The sequence below is a fragment of the Amphibalanus amphitrite genome, unplaced genomic scaffold (assembly GCF_019059575.1).
Source record: "Amphibalanus amphitrite isolate SeventyFive unplaced genomic scaffold, NRLGWU_Aamphi_draft 000020F_arrow, whole genome shotgun sequence".
NCBI classification, from domain to species: domain Eukaryota; kingdom Metazoa; phylum Arthropoda; class Thecostraca; order Balanomorpha; family Balanidae; genus Amphibalanus; species Amphibalanus amphitrite.
This window is the reverse complement of record NW_024881516.1, coordinates 1865328-1882640: the sequence shown is the minus strand read 5'-3', so window position 1 is coordinate 1882640 and position 17313 is coordinate 1865328. Positions and strand designations below refer to the sequence as shown.

General features: G+C 45.9%; 1 long non-coding RNA gene across 4 annotated transcripts; it reads right to left on the bottom strand.

Moving 5' to 3' along the window:
• Positions 1 to 991: 991 nt before the first annotated feature.
• LOC122389873 lies at positions 992 to 4973 on the bottom strand. Of its 4 annotated transcripts, none has more exons than XR_006258041.1 (3): positions 4941 to 4957; positions 2958 to 3069; positions 992 to 2380 (listed from the first exon to the last, which is right to left on the bottom strand). It is a non-coding gene; the product is annotated as an uncharacterized LOC122389873 (long non-coding RNA). The 4 variants fall into 4 exon arrangements; XR_006258040.1 differs by having other exon boundaries at positions 4938 to 4955; XR_006258042.1 differs by having other exon boundaries at positions 4910 to 4954.
• Between the last annotated feature and the right edge of the window lie 12340 nt (positions 4974 to 17313).

Sequence of the window (17313 nt, the reverse complement as noted above, 5' to 3'; positions counted from 1 at the left end):
TGAGCGTCTCATGCGTTGCTCACGTATCGCGAGAAAAAGGACGGTGTCATATACTCGTAGTCAAATGAACTTTTCTTATGCATAGAGCATTTGAAACCTCACACCAAACGCCTCCTTTCCTTGTCTTCTACTGCTGCCTTTTTCTCATACCTACCCAATGACCGTTCCCTCGACGTTCCTTATCGACTGCCTCACATTCAACGGCCATATCCCACCCAAGATTCATCCCACCTACGCTGAAAACCAATCGGAGGCACTTTCAATCGTCCCTTGAATAAAATTGCTACCTACACGCATTTGGAGGAGAACGAGGCCCAGAAAAGGCATGCATAAAACGATCGGTTTTGGCCCCCATGGAATAAGCCAGCAGGCCTAACATCATATTGATTGAAGAACATTTTCGAGGACATGATATCTATTAGATATTATTTTGCAAAGGTATCGTAAACATAACGTCCGCGTATCGCAGCTCTGAATCTGCTGGTGTCAGTCCCATGCAGCAGCCACCAGACCACCGCCCCGCCGCCTACCGTTCGCTGATCATACAGGCCGGCTGTCCCAGTGTCTCATCAAACGATCACAGCTGACAGTATTTATGAAATGCCAAACAAAAACAGACACGCAAAATTGTGGATCATGCCAGCTTTTTCAGTCATGCGCGTGGAGATATATCGGTAGTTTTCCTATCACAGATCACACTGAACAGAGCAAAATCGTAGACACGCAGCAATAAATAATGCATTATCAAGTACACCGTCACCGATCGATGCATCGTGGATTACACCGAATAATACATCACTGCTTTAACGTTCCCCCAGGTGGGTGGGGGCGTTTTTGGCCACACCTGACAATTTTGTGCTTGCATAAATAAAACGACACGAAACTTAGTATAGCTTATGTATAATGCATCGATTCGCATCATTTGTGAAAAAAATGTAACCCCATGTCACCTAAGGTCAGGTCAGGTCACCATGACGTAGAAGTTTGAAACTCGAGCTATTGCATGAGAGAATCAGTACCAACTACCAACATCTTGAGTATCTTTAATTTTGATATCGGTGACCGAGGGTCAGGTCAACTTTGCGACGTCTCCAGTTTCAGTCAGTATGAGGAACTCGAAATGCTCTGCTTTTGAAACAAAAACACTCAAACGTCGGGATCTATCGTATGCTCCTGAGGTCATCTCAGGTCATGTAACGTCTCCAACAGTTTATTTTTGTACATTGATTTTAGATGGAACGTGGCCAGAGCGCTAAAAACATCATAATCACAGGCGGCGGAACGGGGAGGGCACCGGGGCACCGTGCCCCCTTTGATTTTGACATTTTAAGATTAGCCCTATGGGCGTTGCATGGGAAGAATGGGACCAAAAGTCGGCAATGCCCCCTTAATTGAAGGTGTTCCGCCGCTACTGATGTTAATCACAATCTCAATGTAACGAATCGACTGACATGCAATATGGCATTTTCTGCGACTTTGACCTGAGGTCAAATTTATTAAGTTGACCTTGTTAGGTCAACAAGACGAGAGAAACGCAGTGCCGGTAAAATCAACGTAATAAAAGGTTGGTATCAAAAGTTTTAAAAGATAAGACGATTTCCGAAGCACGCCGATTGTTCAGTTTTTGCCATTTGGAGGCTTAACCCTAGTTGACCTTAGCTCAAATCTGAGAACCTGAAAGATTTTCGAAAGAGCTATCGAATTCGCTTTTCCGCGGCGCTGTAGCTTCTTTGGTTCCCGAGTTATGAACCAATTTGTGAAGTTGTCAAAATCTAAAGCCAGAATTCGTCATCATTTTACTTTTGGTGACCTCCAGTGACCTCAGCAATGACCTGATCGAAAATGACCTGTATGATTCTGAAGGAAAATAGCGAGCTATATATTGATTTTACTGCGTCTTTCCAACTTTGTTACATTCCAAGATAACCTGGTGTGGCCGAATACGCCTCCCCTCCCCCCTCCCACCCCCCCCCCCCCCCCCCCCACCAAGTTGGCTGAGGGCCACCCGGGCGCGGGTTAATAACATGGCGCAACAGGTTTTGTTATCAACTTGTCCTTTTCACACATAGGCGACACCAAGATATCACAGCCAACGCCTATCACCAACCTGGTGGTGGGCTTTGGCCAGCGATCGCCGATCGGGGCCAACGCGGGCTCTTACTCGTCCACGATCAGCACGAATGATGAATTACAGCTGCTCCAGACCACCACTTCAATCCAGCGTGTAATCCCCAGTCCACATCAGAACCACTAGTGAAACTCTACTGAGTGGGCCAACTGCACTGCATCTTGACCTCCTTTGCAGCTCTGGCTTTTCAGAATTTGAACAGCCTTCTCTTCCCCACCCTTCTGTACTGATGAATGATGATCCTTTGAAAACCTGGAAAAAAAGACAGTACAGTGAGATGAAACTGTTTTGCTATGGGTCTGTTCCAGTCGCACTTCCTAACACATCTTAACTCCACCAAGAGCAAGATAGAGGAGGTTGGAGCAGGGCCCTCCTTGGCGTTTTAGGGGCGAAAGCTGCCACTGGAACAGGGAAGCAATCTTGGAGGAGTTAAGAGGTGTTAGGAAGTGCGACTGGAACAGACCCTATGACAATGTCTGTGCATAGAACGAGCAGATGGTAGAAGTGGTCAATTGGTGAGTGGAACAAATGCAAATGTCAGGAAAGAAGTCATATTTTGTGATAGACATGATGCAGATGTTGGCCAAGCTGACAAGGCAGATATAAGTACCAGCTTGTTACACTATAACTCATCATATTTTCATGTTTAACAGAGGGAATATAATGTAAAAAAGCCTTAGCCAGATGAAAGTAGATAATATAAGGTCTATAGAAAAATGTTGATGCAAGTAATGTAGGATTTGTGGTTCTTAAAGGCTAGGTAAATGTATTCCCTGTTCAACAATTCTTCAGCATTGACATTGATGTCAATGTACATGCATCAACATACCTGTAGTGAAGTGATTCTGGGCTGCTTTCCTGAGCAGTTGATGGCCACGACTGGAATCTTAAAACACAGCTAATTTTACCATTTTGTTAACTATGACTGAGGATCTTCTGTGCTGAAAAAGAGATAGACAATAGACATCAGCTGATAGACATTGTACAACTCATTTGTGAAACAAGATCAATTCCATTTAGGGGTAGGTCTTAAAGGAAACAGTCCACTTTCCTGAAATCAGTATTTTGCTATTGATTTATGATTTTTTATGCTCAAAATAATCATGAAATAAAATAAAACCTTTTTGTAAAAACAATTATTTTCTTTATTTTAATATAGGGCGAACTATATTCTATGTAAAATAATGTTTGACGCGGAAGCTTATTACGCATTGACCAATCATATTGCGTAGCTCAAACCTACGAATACTGCATTGGCTGTAAGCAGCACGCTGATTGGCTGACGATGACGTGGCTGCATTCCTGTGCAAGGCACGCATTCCTCTACAAGGCACTCTTTTCGGAACGAGAAATGGAATTTCTTCGTCTAGGGTGATCGTTGAGCCGTAAAAGCTCCTGATTTGTGCTAGTCTCAGCTCAAGCTACGAAACTGCTATTCCAGCTCAAAACCCCATGTTAAAAGTGAACTATTTCCTTTAATATAATGATGACATGAATGAATTTCAGTTTTCACTTTTCACCAGTCCAGGTACCTAGTGACAAAATGAAATATTGTAGGAGGAATCAATGATAATGTTTCTGGTAGAAAATGCAGGCATTTTATAATTCAGTTGAAGCTTAAGATGGAGGATTTTTGGAAAATATTTGCCACAAATAACATTGGAATCTCAGAAACACAAATCAAATCTTATTTGATGTAAAAAACAAATCAAACTGTTACCATTGAACACCAAGCAGCATGCTGAGTAGTCATTGACTTAGACATATGCATGTTACACATAGCTACAGTACTTTGAAATAGCTTTTATAAAATGTATGCACTCATGTAATCTTAACATGTAAATATTTCAGCAACTTGTTTTACACTAAACCTGCTAAGCCAAGAAAAAATATAAATATGAGAAGCCCAAAGCAAGTTACTGAGAACATAAACAAAGGTAATGTTACAACAAAACTGAGTCAAAACACTCAAAACTAAGTGTTTCAATGAGCGCAAGTTTGATGCGTGTCACAGAAGCAGCTGTCCACTGTAAAGCAGAGTGGGCACAGCATGGTGAAAGCAGGAAGTGGTGCACAAAACTGGATTAAGAACTAAGAAGAGTGCCTGACTAACTGTGTCTGTATCCCTTTACATGTAGGTTAAGGTATTTACAAAATTTGAGCACAACCAGCCAAAATTTAACTGGGAAGGAGGCCATGCCCACTCACACATGACAGGTGTGCAAAAAAACATGCCTGTAATACCTTATGCCTAGATACATAACGATGAAAATGTGTTGTGTCTGTGTGGTTAGTAGCACGACGTGACATGACTATTATCAATACCTGACAGTACAATTATCATGATATTATCATTATTGCAATTGTAATAAAAATGGTAAATTGAACTTTTTTTCTCACTTTATATGGCCAAAATACCTGAGATTTTTTATATCAAGTTTGCGTACTCCAAAATCGTAATTATTCTGCTTCCTCCATTACCTAAAAAGTTTGCGCAAGACTATTTAGTATCCATTAGATGTAGGGACGATCATGACCACTTGACTAAAAATGGTTCACTTGGTTCTTACAAGCCTGTTAACTCACTACAAAAGGGGAGGGGGGCACTGCAAAAGGGCGTCGAAATCGCCACATTTGTCTCAAGATGTTTAATGCATAATAATAGGCACCAAAATATCGTCGTATTAGTTTGCAGGGTCACCAAAGAAAAAGGCAGCGTTATTTATCAAATATCAAAGCAAATTGGCAAGATCTAGCACAACGAAACACATAATTCAACACCTAACGAGGCCGGCCGAGCCCCCGACACCACCATGGCGACCGCTCAAGTCCAACTGGCCGGCAACTGGCCAATCAGGGGGCTTGTTTGTCATTTCTGGGTGGGATTAAAAAACATGCTGTCTGACGATCGCAATCGTCATTTTCCTCCTCCCCTCCTACTGAAGCAGCTTCAAAATGCGCAAAATGCCATAAAAGTCCACGTCTGTCAATTCAGCAGCAACGAATATCAGCCTCACAGCAGCATATTTCGGGGTCTTTCGATTTGGCTGAAAATCGGTATCCAGGGCCTCCTCGATGCGCTGATTCCGAAAATAAGCCTCTTTGGGGTGGTATTTTGCACCGTTAACGAGTTAACGACCAATTAACATTTTAACGGGAAACGGCGGGGTCTTTCGATTTGGCTGAAAATCGGTGTACGGGCCCTCCTCGATGCGCTGATTCCGAAAATGTACCTCTTTGGGGTGGTATTTTGCACCGTTAACGAGTTAACGGCCAATTAACATTTTAACGGGAAACGGCGGGGTCTTTCGATTTGGCTGAAAATCGGTATACAGGGCCTTCTCGATGCGCTGATTCCGAAAATGTACCTCTTTGGGGGTGGTATTTTGCACCGTTAACGACTTAACCGTTAACGACCAATTAACATTTTAACGGGAAACGGCGGGGTCTTTCGATTTGGCAGAAAATCGGCATACAGGACCTCCTCGATGCGCTGATTCCGAAAATGTACCTCTTTGGGGTGGTATTTTGCACTGTTAACGAGTTAACGACCAATTAATTAACATTTTAACGGGAAACGGCGGGGCCTTTCGATTTGGCTGAAAATCGGTACACAGGGCCTCCTCGATGCGTTGATTCCGAAAATGTACCTCTTTGGGGTGGTATTTTGCACCGTTAACGAGTTAACGGCCAATTAACATTTTAACGGGAAACAGCGGGGTCTTTCGATTTGGCTGAAAATCGGTGTACAGGGCCTTCTCGATGCGCTGATTCCGAAAATGTACCTCTTTGGGGTGGTATTTTGCACCGTTAACGAGTTAACGATCCGTTAACATTTCAGCAGCATATATCGATTTCAGCAGCAAATTTTCGGGGTCTTTCGATTTGGCTTAAAATCGGTGTACAGGGTCTCCTCGATGCGCTGATTCCGAAAAGGTACCTCTTTGGGGTGGTATTTTGCACCGTTAACGAGTTAACGACCAATTAACATTTTAACGGGAAACGGCGGGGTCTTTCGAATTGGCTGAAAATCGGTACACAGGGCCTCCTCGATGGGCTGATTCCGAAAATGTCCCTCTTAGGGGTGGTATTTTGCACCGTTAACGAGTTAACGACCAATTACTATTTTAACGGGAAACGGCGGGGTCTTTCGATTTGGCTGAAAATCGGTATACGGGGCCTCCTCGATGCGCTGATTCCGAAAATGTGCCTCTTTGGGGTGGCGTTTTGCACCGTTAACGAGTTAACGGCCAATTAACATTTTAACGGGAAACGGCGGGGTCTTTCGATTTGACTGAAAATCGGTATACAGGGCCTTCTCGATGCGTTGATTCCGAAAATTGAGCTCTTTGGAGTGGTATTTTGCACCGTTAACGAGTTAACGGCCAATTAACATTTTAACCCGCGCCCCACTGGGGGGGCTATTTATAGCCCCCCCTCCCGTTTTTCTGCAATAACTTCCAAACCGTTTGACGTATCGACGCCAAACTTTCAGTACCTTCGGCTGCATCAATTTGACACCTTGTGTCAAAATTTGAACTTCGTACCTACCATAGGTCGGCCGGAAATGACGTCAGAGTGACGTCATGTTCGGCCGATTTCGACGCAAAACATTGAACCACGGCAATCGCTCCCAAGAGCTCAGTTTTTAAGCTAGATCCAATTTCATTGCATGGGAGGACTCAGAATAGACTTCGTTATCAAACTGCTATCTCGGATTTCCTAAATTTTGAAAATTTCGAAAACTTTACATAATAAAATTCAAAATTTATATTTTTACATTTTTTTCAAACATTTTTTGACTTTTCGAAAAAAACTGGAATATATGTGATAGAACCCATTATTATGACTAACTCTAGCAAGTTTTAGCTAAATATCTTCAAAAATGGCCAAGTTATACGCATTATTGCAAAAAATTAACAATTATTAATTTTTCAAATCAATTTTTCAGCACGAATTTGACATCTTACGCCAATAAAAATAGCACCATCGTGTTCCTGAGCTCAAACTGCATCCAATAGACACCTTTTTTGTTGAAAAATTTTTACTTCAAAATTTGACCTTTTTTGACCTGAAAGTGACCTGACCTAAGCTAAATTTGACTCAAAATGACCTCGAATGACACAGACGACATCAAATTCGAAATTTTTGGCCTAAATGGACCATAAAACATGTGTCACGTGACCGACGGATGATATAATATTTTCGTGACCTGTGATGACCTGACCTTGACCTGAAAATCAAAGTACAAGTTTGGTACCCTCAGAGTATCTAGAGCATCTGTTCACGAGTGTGTGAACCAAAAATGAGCCTGATCTGACTTCCAAGACGGCGGCCAGAGCCCAAAACGTGAAGAAGCCAAAATGCTAATAATTTTTACTTTGACCTGACCTGTGACGTCATCGGTGACCTCGAGGTCAATGAAATTAGGTTTCGCTCGACAGTTTTTCCGGGGCTATCAGACGCCGTTTGAATTTTGACGATCGGCCCAGTAGTTTCGGAGTTAGGAGGAAGGCTATGAATAGCCCCCCCCCCCCCCCCCCAGTAGGGCGTGTTATACGCAGACCCCAGTGGGGCGCGGGTTAACGGGAAACGGCGGGGTCTTTCGATTTGGCTGAAAATCGGTGTACAACTGTACAGGGCCTTCTCGATGCGTTGATTCCGAAAATGTACAGCCCTCTGCAAACTGCGTGGTAGGTATTCTTTTTTGGACAAAACCGAGAATAACGCGAATGCCATGCTATCGATCACTCAGAAATCGTAACAGCAAGACGCGCGAGACTCCGAACCCTAGATTGGCATTATCATCGAATTCATTTTCCATCCAGTTTGGCAACAAAACCGAAAAGTGTATATTTGCCCCCAAAACAAACTTTTGCATTTTGTTGCCACACAAGGCGTATACTTTGTTTAGTGATAGACCCAATCGAAGGAGTGGAGCATGGCGCATCTATTTGCAGTGAGTTCCGACCGACTGATAACATAGCTTTTGAGTTATCACCAGTTTTGTCGAAAAAAGAATACCTACCACGCAGTCTGCCGAGGGCTGTACCTCTTTGGGTGGTATTTTGCACCGTTAACGAGTTAACGACTAATTAACATTTTAACGGTAAACGGCGGGGTCTTTCGATTTGGCTGAAAATCAGTATACAGGGCCTCCTCGATGCGCTGATTCCGAAAATGTACCTCTTTGGGGTGGTATTTTGCACCGTTAACGATTTAACGACCAATTAACGTTTTAACGGGAAACGGCGGGGTCTTTCGATTTGGCTGAAAACCGGAATACAGGGCCTCCTCGATGCGCTGATTTCGAAAACGTGCCTCTTTATGATGGTATTTTGCACCGTTAACGAGTTAACGATCCGTTAACATTTCAGCAGCATATATCGATTTCAGCAGCAAATTTTCGGGGTCTTTCGATTTAGCTTAAAATCGGTGTACAGGGTCTCCTCGATGCGCTGATTCCGAAAAGGTACCTCTTTGGGGTGGTATTTTGCATCGTTAACGAGTTAACGGCTAATTAACATTTCAACGGGAAACGGCGGGGTCTTTCGATTTGGCTGAAAATCAGTATACAGGGCCTCCTCGATGCGCTGATTCCGAAAATGTACCTCTTTGGGGTGGTATTTTGCACCGTTAACGAGTTAACGACCAATCAACAACGACCAATAAACACCAATTAACGTTAACTCGTTAACGGTTCAAAATCCCACCCCAAAGAGGTACATTTTCGGAATCAGCGCATCGAGGAGGCCATGTATACTGATTTTCAGCCAAATCGAAAGACCCCGCCGTTTCCCGTTAAAATGTTAATTGGTCGTTAACTCGTTAACGGTGCAAAATACCACCCCAAAGAGGCACCTTTTCGGAATCAGCGCATCGAGGAGACCCTGTACACCGATTTTAAACCAAATCAAAAGACCCCAAAAATTTGCTGCTGAAATCGATAAATGCTGCTGAAATGTTAACTCGTTAACGGTGCAAAATACCATCCCAAAGAGGTACATTTTCGGAATCAGTGCATCAAGGAGGCTCTGTACATTGATTTTCAGCCAAATCGAAAGACCCCTCCGTTTCCCGTTAAAATGTTGCAAAATACCACCCCAAAGAGATACATTTTCGGAATCAGCGCATCGAGGAGGCCTTGTATACTGATTTTCAGCCAAATCGAAAGACCTCGCCGTTTCCCGTTAAAATGTTAATTGGTCGTTAACTCGTTAACGGTGCAAAACACCACCCCAAAGAGGTACATTTTCGGAATCAGCGCATCGGGGAGACCCTGTACACCGATTTTAAGCCAAATCGAAAGACCCCGAAAATTTGCTGCTGAAATCGATCATATGCTGCTGAAATGCTAACGGATCGTTAACTCGTTAACGGTGCAAAATACCACCCCAAAGAGGTACATTTTCGAAATCAGCGCATCGAGGAGGCCCTGTATACCGGTTTTCAGCCAAATCGAAAGACCCCGAAAATTTGCTGCTGAAATCGATATATGCTGCTGAAATGTTAACGGATCGTTAACTCGGTAACGGTGCACAATACCACCCCAAAGAGGTACATTTTTGAAATCAGCGCATCGAGGAGGCCCTGTATACTGGTTTCAGCCAAATCGAAAGACCCCACCGTTTCCCGTTAAAATGTTAATTGGTCGTTAACTCGTTAACGGTGCAAAATACCACCCGAAAGCGGCACATTTTCGGAATCAGCGCATCGAGGAGACCCTGTACACCGATTTTAAGCCAAATCGAAAGACCCCGAAAATTTGCTGCTGAAATCCATATATGCTATTGAAATGTTAACGGATCGTTAACTCGTTAACGGTGCAAAATACCATCCCAAAGAGGCACATTTTCGAAATCAGCTCATCGAGGAGGCCCTGTATACCGGTTTTCAGCCAAATCGAAAGACCCCGCCGTTTCCCGTTAAAATGTTAATTGGTCGTTAACTCGTTAACGGTGCAAAATACCACAACAAAGAGGTACACTTTCGGAATGAGCGCATCAAGGAGGCCCTGGATACCGATTTTCAGCCAAATCGAAAGACCGGGCCGTTTCCCGTTAAAATGTAATTGGTCGTTAACTCGTTAACGGTGCAAAATGCCACCCCAAAGAGGTACATTTTCGGAATCAGCGCATCGAGGAGGCCCTGTATACTGATTTTCAGCCAAATCGAAAGACCCCGCCGTTTCCCGTTAAAATGTTAACCCGCGCCCTGCTGGGGGGGGGGGGGGGTGTAACACCCCCCCTTGTGGTTTTTCGCGAATTTTTTTTGGTACACCTTATCATACATCAGTTCTACACATGTTGTGAAAATTTCAGACCAAGGTCATTCAAGGTTAGGTCACCAGGTCACTTGAAGTGACCTCACCTCATAAAAAGTTTCAATGTCCCAGTAAACATGCCGACGTCGGTCCGACGTCGGGCCGAGGCTCGGCCCGACGTCGGCCCAACGTCGGTTCAACCTCGGCCCGACATCGGCTGGACGTCGGGTATGCCCGCATGTTCCGACGTCCAGCCGAAGCCCAGCCGACGTCGAGCCGACGTCGGGCCGAGGTCGTTTGCCGAGGTTGACGAGATCGTTTGTTGTTGGACCGACGGGGCCGACGTCGGCATGTTTATTGGGACAACGCGCCAAAAATATCAACCGGCGGCGGGATTCGAGCCCCCCAGTCGCCGACGTCGGCATGTTTACTGGGACAACACGCCAAAAGCATCAGCCGGCGGTGGGATTCGAACCCCTGGCATATGAACGCGAGGTCAGTGCGCTAACCACTACACCACGCAGCCAGATATCACACTTAGTTTGTTTTGTTGGGTTATGCCCTTTTGCTCTGACAAGACCATTTCAGAGCCGGAAGGATGATAAGATGGAGACATTGGTCTTCTTGGCGAGCACCCTGGATTCCGTTCATATAGAGTCCCTGGTCCCATTGCTGTTACGTGACACTTATTGGAAAGGGCGACCCCACAATGGATTCATATAGCCACTCTTACAAACCTGCACCAACGTTTCCCAAAGTGTCCCTTTGATAAGTGGCACTTTGGCAAAGTGACACTTGCCGACTGGCCTTTCTATATGAACTGGGCCCCGCCCTGGTGAGTTGCCGGGGCTGAGCCTGACCAAAGGATAGGCCGAGCAGCCCCCAAGCACTCACCGCACCCGGCTACGGGCGAGCTCGGCTTACGGGCAATCCCAAATGGGAATAAAGTTTCCCGTCCAGTCCGGATCAGGGGGTTGCGGCGTGGAGGAAGATTTGAGTTTCCTGAGGATATTTTGAATACAGAAGCTCTTTATGAAACATGTATTTTATATTATTTTAACGGTCAAAACAGCGGCCGATGTCGGTGGTCCGACGTCGCCCCGACGTCGGCCCGACATCGGCTGGACCTCAGCAATTGATCTCGGTCCGACGTCGGCCCGACGTCGGCTGGACCTCGGCTGGACGTCGGTACATGCGGGCATATCCGACATCCAGCCGACGTCGTGCCGAGGCTGGACCGACGTCGGGCCGACGTCGGCATGCCGATGCCGAGATGCCGACGTCACCCCGACGTCGGCCGACGTCGGGCCGACGTCGGCATGTTTACTGGGGTCTGTCATAGCTACACCGAGTGACCGATCGCTTTGAAACTTTCAGCGATTGCTAAGAGCAATAGCATGTACAAAATGTATATCTCAGAATTTTGATATCGATGACCTAAGGTCAGGTCAATTTTGCGACCTCCCCATTATAAGTCAATGGGAGAAAATTGAAATGCGCCTCTTTTGGACGAAAGACATTATAAACACTCCCAAACACCGAATTACAAGTGGTTTAGACACACAGAACATGAAAATGGTGTCCCTGATCCTTGTTTATGCCCTGAGGTCATCTTAGGTCACGAATGGTATCTAACAGTTTTTTCGCAAATAACTTTTGATAGAGGCATGCTAGAACGATGAAAACGCCTTAGATGTGTTCAGCTCGACGATACGGATCGACTGATATGCAACATGATCCTTTCCGGTCAGGTCATGACCTTGACCTGAGGTCAAATTTTCAAGTTGACCTTTCAAGGTCAAGTTATAGTTCATTCGATGCGTCTTGACGAGAGGAACACGATGCCGGTAAAAGTAAGCTCGTACAAGGCTTGGGTCAAAAGTAATTGTAGAAAAACTGTTTCCGAAAAAATCGGCTATTTTTGCAGTTTTTGCCCCCTGCAGGCAAAACCGTTGACTTTAGGTCAAATCTGAGAGAATTACTCAGAAAGGGCGTTAATAAGGCTATCGAATGCGCTTTTCCGCGGCGCTGTAGCTCTATTGGTTCCCGAGTTATGCGTTGGCTTCTTGGAAACTTTCGACACTCGACCTGGAAATCGGCGAAATTTTGCCTTCAATGACCTCTGGTGACCTGACCTTTGACCTGACCAAAAATTGACCGAAGTGATTTCGTCATTATTTTTGACACTCTTTCGAACACCGCCTTCCGCGTATCGCTACGTGGCCCAGGAGCCGAGTTACAAAGGGGGGGGGTGTTCAAACACCCCCCCCCCCCCTCCAGCAGGGCGTGGAAATCCAGGACCCCCAGCCGGGCGCGGGTTAATTGGTCGTAAACTCGTTAACGGTGCAAAATACCACCCCAAAGAGGTACATTTTCGGAATCAGCGAATCGAGGAGGCCCTGTACACCGATTTTCAGCCAAATCGAAAGACCCCGCTGTTTCCCGTTAAAATGTTAATTGGCCGTTAACTCGTTAACGATGCAAAATACCACCCCAAAGAGGTACATTTTCGGAATCAGCGCATCGAGAAGGCCCTGTACACCGATTTTAAGCCAAATCGAAAGACCCCGAAAATTTGCTGCTGAAATCGATATATGCTGCTGAAATGTTAACGGATCGTTAACTCGTTAACGGTGCAAAATACCACCCCAAAGAGGTACATTTTCGGAATCAGCGCATCGAGAAGGCCCTGTACACCGATTTTCAGCCAAATCGAAAGAGTCCGCTGTTTCCCGTTAAAATGTTAATTAGTCGTTAACTCGTTAACGGTGCAAAATACCACCCCAAAGAGGTACATTTTCGGAATCAGCGCATAGAGGAGGCCCTGTATACCGATTTTCAGCCAAATCGAAAGACCCCGCCGTTTCCCGTTAAAATGTTAATTGGTCGTTAACTCGTTAACGGTGCAAAATACCACCCCAAAGAGGTACATTTTCGGAATCAGCGCATCGAGGAGGCCCTATATACCGAGTTACAGCCAAATCGAAAGACCCCGAAATATGCTGCTGTGAGGCTGATATTCGTTGCTGCTGAACTGACAGACGTTGAATTGACAGACGTTAAAAGCACGGACGTATAAATAACACGGACGTATAAATAAACTGGACTGACGATCCCAATGGACCTCCTATGGAAGATAGTGAAGCCGACAAGGCGCCATTTTACGTTGCCAAAAACCCGTGCTCTGAAAGGTCATCGAGCCAATACAATTGGAATTGCGTCTAAACGGATGATCGGATCGAGATGCTGGTGGTACCGTTCGACGGGTAATGCTTTCAGGCAGGTGATGACGCATGTCACAGGTCATTCGGTGTCACGTGGCGCGTGCCACGTGCCGACAAAGTCAGGAAGGGCAAAAACCTTTAAGCAACGCTCTAAATTAAACGGTGGGCGGCACAGGTGCCAAATTCACAGGTCACATGTCCCGGTGTTTGACCATTAACATATGATATGCTCGGCAGCAGGGGGTGCGGAATGCACGCGCCCGGGGCGAAAAACATGTTTTGAGGAGGCATCCTCCGATTCCGGAAAACCTTGACCTAGGCACACCAAATTTGGCACACTGACACGGCTGGACGAGCGCTTTAAGGCGCTGTACAAATAAATGTGCTGGGGTGCACGGTGCACGTGCTATGCATGTGCAAACCTTTTGACGTTGCACTCTGTGTCACATATACGGCAGAGCGGGTACCGCTAGCAAGCTCAAAGTGCCAAATTTACACAGGCCATCCAGAATGCATTCCCGCATAGTTATTGAGCATATCCATCTCCTGGTGGACCCCGAAGGTGCGCTCTGCACGTGCAAAAAAAAATGTCCGCGCCGGGCGGTGGGGATGCTGGGACACGCCATGTGGATTTATGTAAATATCTCGAAAACGGCGTTGTGTAGCGCCGCCGTTTTTGGCACACCTTTTCATACATCTTTTTCACACATGCTGCGTAACTTTCAGGCTTAGGTCACTCAAGGTTATGTCATCAGGTTACGTTAATTCGGGCTCCAAAACTTTTAGCTACCCAGCAACGGAAATTCACGCTACCATCGCCCGGTAGCGCGCAGCAGAGGCATCTTTGTTTCCACGTTGTTTGCGCCTGTAGTGATACTGTACCGCAATAACCATTATCTTCATCTTTCACCCATAGATGACAGTAGCAGAGCGCCTGCATCTATGCTGTGCCGCAGTGCTTTTACAATGCGAACTAAGCATTGAGCAAGCGCGGTGTAATACGATTATGTGGTGGCCTGGCCGGTGACCGCGGCCAAGAAATGGTTCTAACTTGACTGGGTAGCGGTAAATCAGCATCTGATATTAATTTTTTATTACGAGACCATATTTGGCCGGAATCGCGATTCGGCGTATGTCGGCGCGCACTAGCCGCGCGTATGCTGTCTTTTCGTGGTTTCAAGCGTTCAAACATGTGATATAATGTTGGTCACATGCAATATGGTGGGTGTCAAGGTCACGTGAAAGTTAGGTCAAGGTCACTGACTTTTAATGACCTTGGTTCACCCTTTCGAGTTTTACAAATTACATGTTCCTAGGACAATTTTTTGGAGCTGATTTCGAATTTAGCATTCAGTTTAACATTTAAGAAGTTATACTTTTAGTGCCTTCGTAACATGTTACGACGCCATCAGTGGTGGTTGACACCTACTATGTATAAGCGGCAGGACACCTACTGGTTGACCTGACCTGACCTGACCCGACCTGGCCTAAATGCATGAAAACATCAGCTGTGATCAAAACAAACATGACATTCATGATAACTGACCCGTAGAACTCGCAACAACCTCAATTTACGAAGTTTAACTAAACATATCAAAAGTGTTTTCAGCGCTCTTGCATGTCTCTACCTAAGGTTACTGTCAAAATGTTGTGGAGAGCTATCATGACCTGAAATAACCCCAGGACATAAGTACAAGTCACAGGTACAATTTCCCGATTAAATTTGTCACGTTTCCGTGCTACCCGTGTCCCGTTATTTGAGTGCATTGTTTAGTATGTTTATATGAGTTTCGTGCAACAGAAGCGCAGTTTAATTGTCTCCCATTGACTTACCTATAATAGAAAGGTCGCAAAATCAACAGAACCCTAGGTCAGTGACAGTGAAATTCCGAGGTAGAGGTACTTTACGTATATATGGTGCTCTTAGTAATCGCTGCCAACATTTTAGACCGATTGTTCAGTCTCTGTAGCTATGACGGGCACTATAACTTTTCCTAAGGTAAGGTCACTTGGACGCAATCTGATGACATAACCTTGAGTGACCTAAGCCTGAAAGTTACGCAGCATGTGTGAAAAAGATGTATGGATAGGTGTGCCAAAAACGGCGGCGCTACACAACGCCGTTTTCGAGATATTTACATAAATCCACATGGGGTGTCCAAGCATCCCCACCGCCCGGCGCGGACAATTTTTGCACGTCCAGAGCGCACCTTCGGGGTCCACCAGGAGATGGATATGCTCAATAACTATGCGGGAATGCATTCTGGATGGCCTGTGTAAATTTGGCACTTTGAGCTTGCTAGCGCTACCCGCTCTGCCGTATATGTGACACAGAGTGCAACGTCAAAAGGTTTGCACGTGCTGTGCACGTGCACCGTGAACCCCAGCACATCTATTTGTACAGCGCCTTAAAGCGCTCGTCCAGTCGTGTCAGTGTGCCAAATTTGGTGTGCCTAGGTCAAGGTTTTCCGGAATCGGAGGATGCCTCCTCAAAACATGTTTTTCGCCCCGGGCGCGTGCATTCCGCACCCCCTGCTGCCGAGCATATCATATGTTAATGGTCAAACACCGGGACATGTGACCTGTGAATTTGGCACCTGTGCCGCCCACCGTTTAATTTAGAGCGTCGCTTAAAGGTTTTTGCCCTTCCTGACTTTGTCGGCACGTGGCACGCGCCACGTGACACCGAATGACCTGTGACATGCGTCATCACCTGCCTGAAAGCATTACCCGTCGAACGGTACCACCAGCATCTCGATCCGATCATCCGTTTAGACGCAATTCCAATTGTATTGGCTCGATGACCTTTCAGAGCACGGGTTTTTGGCAACGTAAGATGGCGCCTTGTCGGCTTCACCTGAATGGAGGTGGTTACGGGTCCAGTTTATTTATACGTCCGTGATAAATAAACTGGACTGACAATCCCAATGGACCTCCTATGGAAGATAGTGAAGCCGACAAGGCGCCATTTTACGTTGCCAAAAAACCGTTCTGTGAAAGGTCATCGAGCCAATACAATTGAAATTGCGTCTAAACGGATGATCGGATCAAGATGCTGGTGGTACCATTCGACGCGTAATGCCTTGAGGAAGGTGATGATGCATGTCACAGGTCACCCGGTGTCACATGGCGCGTGCCACGTGGCACGTGCCGACAAACTTACAAAGGGCAAAAATATTTAAGCGACGCTCCAAATCAAACGAAGGGCGGCATAGGTGCCAAACTCACAGGTCACATGTCCCAATGTTCGACCACTAACATATGGTATGTTCGGCATCGGGGGGTGCGGAATGCACGCGCTAGGGGCGAAAAACATGTTTTGAGGAGGCATCCTCCGATTCCGGAAAACCTTGACCTAGGCACACCAAATTTGGCACACTGACACTACTGGACACGCGCTTTAAGGTGCTGTACAAATAGGCGTGCTGGGGTGTACGATGCACGTGCTGTGCACGTGCAAACCTTTTGATGTTGCACTCTTTGTCACATATGCGAACGGGCGGGTAGCGCTGGCAAGCTCAAAGTGCCAAATTTACACAGGCCACCCAGAACGCATTCCAGCATAGTTATTGAGCATATCCATCTCCTGGTGGACCCCAAAGGTGCCCTCTGCACGTGCAAAAAATTGTCCGCGCCGGGCGGTGGGGATGCTTGGACAACCCATGTGGATTTATGTAGGGGAAAGTGGGTGTATTGCG